Source organism: Physeter macrocephalus, chromosome 8 (genome assembly GCF_002837175.3).
Source record: "Physeter macrocephalus isolate SW-GA chromosome 8, ASM283717v5, whole genome shotgun sequence".
In the NCBI taxonomy this organism is placed as follows: domain Eukaryota; kingdom Metazoa; phylum Chordata; class Mammalia; order Artiodactyla; family Physeteridae; genus Physeter; species Physeter macrocephalus.
This window is the reverse complement of record NC_041221.1, coordinates 26,630,976-26,640,063: the sequence shown is the minus strand read 5'-3', so window position 1 is coordinate 26,640,063 and position 9,088 is coordinate 26,630,976.

Sequence of the window (9,088 nt, the reverse complement as noted above, 5' to 3'; positions counted from 1 at the left end):
ACTGTTTCTTCTGGGGGTGGCCTCAGGTGGAACTTCCTATTCTTTGGAATTGGACCTCCTTCATTCTGTGGAGAAGGAACTCTTTTCTGGCCAGGATTCCAAAAGAGACAGACAGAAGAAGACAGCAGATACCAGGTAGAAGCCTGAAACTTTAAAAACCTAGCACAACACGTTGAGACAGCCAATCCCTACCTTGACTCAAGAATGAGGGTAAGAGTTCCTTGAACTCCCTCTAATTGTCCACAGTGCTCCAGACAGAGCATAGAGGCTCAGCTAACAAGCTTGAGGTCCATTTGCAAGACAAACATGCCACCACATATAACAAGCCACTTCAGAACAAGGTTGATGGTATTTTTATAACAAACCTTTTTTTATGTTCTTCTCCTCCTCCTTGAACTTCTTTGACATATACACATGTTTGGGCAGAACGTCATGATTTACTCATCTGCTCCTTGGCTAATTCTAAGAACCTAGCAAAAACAAAGAAAGCATATAACAGAACTAATTTTTCATACACATTGTATGTTTTCCTCTTGCATGTCTGCTTTTTGTTCTCCTTTCTAATTATGTACTAACTGTTGGGTCTTTTGACTTTACTCTGAATTTTTCCAGTCTGGGAAGGGACAAATAAAATCCTTGGTATATTTTGTTCTGGTACATCTGCTGTTTTTGGAAAAAATAAGGAGACCAAGCACTGTTCCTCTGCAAATTACATCTTTTTTTTTTCACCTGAATTATTTAGCTGCACTAAAAGAAGGTATCTTAAAACGACACAGCTCAAAATACACCCAGAGGTGAATAGCACAAATGTATCCAAGAAAATGTCAATAAACTCTACTTATCCAGTCCCTCTCTCAAAGCCTATCTAATGTGTGCCATATCAGAGGTTCACATGAGGAATAAATCATATTCAAAAGAAATTGCATTGTTACAGGAAGCTTTAGTCAGATATATATAAATACATTTCAAAGAAGAATGATGTATTTAAAGACTCTAATGGCAAGACATATATGGCAGAAGAAATGAAGATCTTTTCAATAGAATAGCTCATGAACTAGTAAATAAAATTGACTGTAGTTCAGATTATTCTCCTAACTGAAAATGAATATAATTGAATCCATTCAGAAACAACTTATAATGTATAAAATCTGTTTTCTGTTTTTTATAAACTTAGCCAAAATTACCCTTTTTCACTGGTTAAAGCAAGGAAAAAAGGTTTCTTGATTTCCTAATAAGTATATAAACATTTTATGACATAGTTTCAGAGAACTATCTACTATCATAGACTTTTGACATTTTTTTATATGTAGCAATCAACGCTTGATTGTGTATAAAATTATTAACATATACTAAAAAATTTAAAGAAACATTTTGCATTGGTACTGAATTTCAGTATACTAATCAATGAGGAAAAAATATTACTAATATTGTATAAAATATAAGAAATCACAATCTTAATATTCAATGGGCAATATTATGATATTTCATAACAAATACAATATTTAACTAAATTTGTTCTCACAGTAAATTTTTGAAAAGAGCCTTGTCACATCTTAAAACTGCTGGCTCACTGTAGAGCTGGTCCACTGATTGATTTCTGAACATTTTCTGAAACTTCCCAATTCCACTTTCATACACCAAAAGCACATTAACCTGGTAGCAGTAAAGTTCTCAGAAGGAAAATTTTGAACCCAAATAAAATACCTTAAACACTGCACTGTGAAAATCTTATAACAATGATGCTTTGAAACTTTTATAACAGTGATGCTTAGAAAAAATCTAACTGCCAAAAAGTAGTATTTTTAATCAAACTATTATATACCCATAAAATGAACCTATTAAATATAGTGATGTGCCTATATACTTACCAAATTAGAATAGATCTATGATAACTTAAGTGAAAGTATAAGAGATTTGGGGCACAACACGTGTTAATATGTATGTATTTACATTAAAAATAATGGGTGTGTTCTTTAGCAGACAAGACTGATAAGAGCTGGGACTGTGTCTGTCTTAATCACTTCTCTCTTCCCAGCTTTTCTGCTAATTGCTGGCTGATGTGGAACTAACCTACATGTGCTGTAATGAAGACTGTATTTCTATCTCTTCATAATCATTTCCATCGGCCTTTTGGTTCCTCTACTTCAGATCAAGGTATTTGTACTAGTTTGCTAGGGCTGCCTTAACAAAATACCATAGACTCGGTGAGTTAAACAATTGGAAATGTATTGTCTAACAGTTCTGGAGGCTATAAGATCAAGATCAAGTTGTTGGCAAGTTTGGTTTCCCTGAGGCCTCACTCCTTGGCATGTAGACGGCCACCTTCTCCCTGTGTGTTCATGTGTTTCCTCTGTGCACATACATTCCTGGTGATCCTTTGTGTGTCCAAATTCCCTCCTTTTACAAGGCCACTAGTCAGATTGATTTAAGATCTATATGCTATCATTTAAACTGAATTACTGCTTTAAAATTTCAGTCTCCAAATATAGTCATATTGTGACATACTGGGGATTTAGGCTTCAATATATGAATTTTGAGGGACCACAATTCAGCCCATAATGGTGTTATATTAGAATGTCAGGCTGCTAATCCTATGACAACATCAAGATATTGTAGATGTCGTCTCTGAACTAGCTTGTGAAGTCAACCAAAACCTCGTTGTGTCCTTGTCACTCTCATAATTGACTTCTCAGAGCTGCTATTTCTGGCACTTGTGGTGGCCTTTCCTGGGTGACTTTCCAGGGCTAGCCTTTACCCCTGCTTTCCTACAAGCAGACTGGCCCTCCACACCTCCTGCATGTGGAGTGTTTCTGAGTCACTCTAACCCTGCATCACAGCCAAGACTTTAAAACATTTGCCTGTTTCCAGTCCTTGAGCCTGATATGCCTAAGATTTGAACCTGGACTAATAATTCCTCTTGTGAATTACTGAAATGCTATCATGTTTGCAACCAAAGCTATGCCTACTTGATTATTGTCTTCATAATTTATCCATCATTTCTGTATGACTGGAGTGGAGCATTGAGAGGAATAGAACCCATGACCTCAAAATTCCTTTTTGATATAAATTCAGACACTGATGTTATTGTTACGGATTACTTTTTAAAAATTTACATTTCTGTTATACAATGAGTGTATGAATACTAATTATTCCCCTATTCCAATTTCTCCTTCTTCCAAAGTAATGGAATCCTCAATTTATAGCTAACACTTAGCTTTCCAGAAGAAATAATAATAATTAATAACAACAATGTTAAATACTCGGTAGAGTATACCCTATATGATAAGTACTGGTCTACTTTTGAAACATCTACTAGTAAATTTAAAATTTAAAAAAATATATATGAAATAAGACTGAGATAGTACTATTATTATATTCCCATTTGATATATGTGGAAACTGAGGAATGTTTGATTTGCCCAAATAAATAGAGCTAGTAATGGCAAAGGCAAGATAAACTCAGCCTGCTTTCAGTCTTTGTGCACCATCTCTCATAGTAAGATCATCTCTCATAGTAAGATATGCTCAGGTCTTGGTCAATTCAGTGTAAGCAAAGATGTAGAGCACTCTTTTCCCCTTTATCTTCATTTTCTGCTCCTAAGTACTGCCAGACTTTGTTTATGGTAACTGGTCCTGCAGCACCTATTAGGACTATGAGTTGATCTTGAAATGAAAGCCATCCTTAAGGTGGACATTTGAATAACAGAGGTAGCAAAAACCTGAGTCTCTGGGGACTTCTTGGACCAGAGACCCCATAATAAGCCCTGAATTGCCAAACTTGAAACTTTCATGAGGAAGAAAAATAAACATCTACATTTTGAAGCCACTGTTATTTATTGTGTGAAGGTTCTTTGTTACAGTTTGACAAACGTAGTTCTTAATGGTAAATACTGTTACTATCTAAACAAAGAAGTTTAACATGTTTAATGCATTTAAAAGCATAAAACATGTAGAAAGAATCCAAAGTGGTCAGTTTAAGAATATTACTTATCAGAGTATGATATATTATCCTATGATACACAGAATGGAAGCTTGATTGGGAAAATGTTGGGCAAAATCTGCAAATGGAGATGTTTCTTTCCTGATTTTGAAAAGATGTAATCATTGAGAGATTCTTACTGTGACCACCATGTCTTTTTATTTTCACCTATTTAGTGTTTGTAGTTCATCTGGAGACAAGTAACTAGATTTCTGTTAAGGGAAAATGCACTTCTCCACAGACAATTCAAACTAATGTACTAATTTCATCATATCACATAATGGTGTACTAACAAATGCTGTCTTAAATTAGTATAGCATAAATGTAATAATTATAGAAGTAAACCCCAGGAAAACTGAAAACAGAGATCAAAAATTCAATTGGTCAAAATGGGGTTTTATAAAGAAAATTTGTATATGATATAGTAAGTCTTAAACAACTATTAAAATAGAAACTATAGCATAAACTTTGATATTTATAAAAATAAAAAGAGTTGAATTGATAACTCAGGCCCAGATCAATCAGAAAACTTAATTCCAAATTGTTTTAAAATTCAAAAGATATATACAAACTCCAAGCTCAGGAAAAGTCTGATCTTAAGACCATCAGAGGCAGATCTCCAAAACTGTGGATTTGTTCCCACGTTTAGATGAATTTTTAGTTTCAGATTTCACACAAGTTCCACTCTGAGTAATATATGTGGGAGATAGGCTCACCCACAAAAAAAGAGATCTCTGTTTGAAATTTATTACTTACATCATTAAATTAAAAAAAAAATAGTCCACTCCCTAGTCAGTCATGCTCCATAATCCATAATTCCCAGTTTTATTTTCAATATGAAATGTAGACAGATTAGGAACATCCTGCATAATGACTCCCCATGGACTTTCTACTAGTGAGCACCAATAACATGTTGACCTAGGAAGGAACATTATCAGAGGTCATTGGGTCAAAGTGACCCATTCTTCCCAGGAGTCCTCAGTAGAGAGAATGGGAAAAAAGTGCATTATTATTATGTCTCATTATTCTTTTTTATCATGTTAAAAGAAGTAAATGAGATAAACGCAGCTATTTATAATGGCTAAATGGAACATATTCTATGAAAATATAAATGATCAACGCTTACTGCAAAAAGATCTTAGCAACAGCACGAATCAATGTAGTCTCTGCCGTTACAGGAAATTTTGTAAAATGCTGGAGTCCTGGATAAGAATCTAATCGGCTCTAAAACTTCAGCTAATTTACTTTGTCTTTACTTTCCTCATCTGCAAATGGACAGCTTAGGTTAATTTAGAAGTTTTTCAATCTGTGTTTGGTAGAGCTCTATATTTTCTTAGAGTTACATCAGAGTTTTTCTCCTCCATCTCACTAACCAATCAGCTCGACTTTGATAAATTTTATTTTGTACTCCTCAGCAAGACTATACAGAAGATAAAAACATTCCAAGCAAAATAGAAAAGTAAAACAAAATCCTCTGTCTGTTTTTAGCTCAAAAAAGTTGATTATTTCTCAGTGTATTTCACTCAAATTAATATTAAACAAGAAAATACAGTAAAGTTTTGCTTATATGTAACAAACTAAACTTGATATTTCAATGTTTAAGAATTTAGGCAAATTATCTATTTAGAGTATTTATTTTAACTGTTTTGCCTCTTAAATATAAAGTTATTTTAAACGCATAAAACTACATCTATCTATTTCTTTAATCTACCCATCTGTCTCTATTTTTCCAAATTAAAGCATGGGCTAACACAGAGATATTTTGTTAAGCAAATATAATATCTTGGGCCTGAGGGATAGCCAACTAATTTCAGCTGGGCATTTATATTATAATAAAGATTATTATTAGTTTCTATGTCCACTTTTTTTGTTATAAAACTTTATAAATGGAGATGAGAGTGATGTAATAAAAGAGTTTCACTTCACGTCAAAAACTCAAGCAGTCGCAAACTGCACACTCACTATTAAAAATTTAAATGCAAAGGAGGCTTTGTGTTTCTCCTGATCTCCCTAGCATCATACATCTCTGAGCTCATTTGACTGCCATTACAACACTGTTATCACTCTGAGTCATAATACAGTGTGAGAAAGTATCACATTAAGTTTTCTTTTCAAAATGTTTCACTGTCCTTTTGTCTTGTAGTTAAATTTCTATGAAGCCCAGAATACACTTTTTTCTTAATTGTTGGTTTTATTGTTTTTATTAAAGTAGACTTCATATTGATTACCAGATGCCATACAACTCAAAGCACGCTTGTTCAAATGTTAATTACACAGGTGGAAATGTTGATTACACAAGTGGAAAGCTCTTTCATGACATATGTAGTTTACATAAAATATCTCATGCACATCTCTTCTCTCACTGGGTACTTCATGTAGTCCTTTTCCAAAATAACTAGATTCTCAGATTTGGCCATTCTATAATGGAATTTAGGAGTCTATGTTAGAAGGAGAATCAACAACAAACTGCTTATTGAGGATATCTAGAGAGTAAAGCAGGAGAATTATGGTGTTCAACATTTTTTTTAATTTGATAAGTATACTTAACGTATCTACCCTCTCAAGAAATTTTGAAATGCACAATTCTATTATTAACTATAGGCACAATGTTGTACAGTAGAGCTTTAGAAATTACTTATCTTGCATAGCTGAAGCTTAATGTCCATTAACTAGCAACTTCCATTTCCCTTTCCCCCCAGCCCCTGACAACCACCATTCTACTCTCTGCTTCTTGGAGTTTGATTCTTTTCTAGAAATATAAGTAGAATAATACAGTGTTTTGTCTTTCTCTGAGTGGCTTATTTTTCTTAGCAAAACATCCTTAAGGTTTATTCATATAAAGATAAATGGTTTATCCTCAATGGTTTATCCATGAGAGGAGACATGATTTACTTTTTTTTTTTTAAGCTGAATAGTATTTCATTGTACATATATACCACATTTTCTTTATCCGTTCATCTGTTCAATTGATATTTAGGTTGTTTCCACATTTTGTTATTGTGACTAATGCAGCAATAAACATGGGAGTGCAGATATCTCTTTTAGAACCTGATTTAAATTATTCTGGATAAATACCCAGAAGCAGGATTCCCAGAGAAGACCTAAAAATGGCCAACAGGTATATGAAAAGATGTTCAACATCACTAATCATCACAGGAATTCAAAACAAAATCATGAGATATCACCTCAAACCTGTTAGGATGGCTATTATGAAAATATCAAAAGATAACTAGCCAGGCTTCCCTGGTGGCGCAGTGGTTGAGAGTCCACCTGCCGATGCAGGGGACACAGGTTCGTGCCCCGGTGCGAGAGGATCCCACATGCCACAGAGCGGCTGGGCCCGTGAGCCATGGCCACTGAACCTGTGCGTCCGGAGCCTGTGCTCTGCAACGGAAGAGGCCACAGCAGTGAGAGGCCCGCGTAACGCAAAAAAAAAGAGAAAAGATAACTAGTCCTGGTGAGGATGTGGAGAAAAAGGAACCCTCATACACTGTTGGTGGAATACAAATTGGTACAGCCACTATGGAAAACAGTATGGCGTTTCCTCAAAAGAACAAAAATATAATGACCATATAACCCAGAAATCTCACTTCTGTGTGTATACCCAAAGAAAACAAAATCACTATCTCAAACAGATATCTGCACACTCACGTTCATTGTAGTATTATTCTTAATAGGCAATTTTTCAACTCACTAATACTAACTTTTGCTGCACTCACATTGCTATCAAACAATGAATTATTAATTACAAATGCCTCAGTTTTCAATTATAAAATGTCAGTTTTTGTCAGTTTGTTTTATTGTTGTGGCTGTTATAGATATTTTAATAGTCTTGAAATGCTCTGTCCTTACATCCATTGCATCCAGCTTTTCCTACATTTCTTCTTATTTCTTTGAACACATCCATAGTAGTTTAAAGTTATTTATTACTGACACCATTATCTGTGTGTTTGTGTGTACTTTAGAAAATTTCTCTTATTAGTCACACTTGTAAATCTGGTAATATTTTCATTATGTATGTTCTAAATGTGTAAAAACTTAAGACAATGTTACTTTTCCTCAAAATTTGTTCATGACTTTTTCTATATCAAGTCTGAGGAGTCCAGCTCCTGTCTTAAAACGTATGTGTGGCTTTTTCAAGCCTGAAAATAGGCAATTAAAAAGGCTTTCCCTGGCAGACCTCAGCTGGGAAGCTGCCTCCCCACATCAGACTTGGGGCACAGAGAGTGCATCCAAGTTTTACTTAGGGACTCAGCTCCTTGGTCCAGTTATGCCCTTCACATATTCTCATTTCTAGACCTGAAACCTTCATTTCTAAGTCTCTTTATCTGAGGCATTGGGTATAAGTCCTCTTCAGACACCTCTGCTGAGGCCTCTTTATGGGGAAAAGAGAAGAAAACTTGAAGACACTTACCCCCCTGACTCAACACCCTTCCCCTCAACCCCCCACTCCATAAAAACTCTCTGAGGCTTTGGTTCAGGGCTTCCTCAACAGTGAGGTGACCACCACGTCTGCACCGACTAACAGAAGCTTCCATGCACGAACTCATGCACCTTTCCTTGTTAAGAAAATAGAATACGGGAGTCTTTTCTTACTCCAGTTTTAGCCTCTTGCTTATAACATCATAGTAAGTGATTAGAAGCTCAACCCTTTCATTTTTGGCTTGTTGCTTTTTTAATTGAAGTATAGTTGATTTACAATGTTGTGTTAGTTTCAGGTGCACAGCAAATACAATATGATATCATTTATATGTGGAATCTAAAATAAAGATAAAAATGAACTTATATACAAAACAGATAGACCCACAGACATAGAAAACAAACTTATGGTTACCAAGGGAGAAAGGGGGTGGGGAGGGATAAATTAGGAGTTTGGGATTAGCAGATATACACTATTATATACAAAATAGATAACTAACAAGGACCTACTGTATAACACAGGGAACTCTACTCAATATTTTGTAGTAATAACCTATAAGGGAAAAGAATTTGGTTTGTTGCTTTAATGAGCTACTCCAATAACTGACAGCTCAGCTCTCTCTCCCAGCTCAGCTGAACTCCTGACAGGTCTGTAGGATGAGGAGCACTGATTTAGCTGGGTTGACACTGT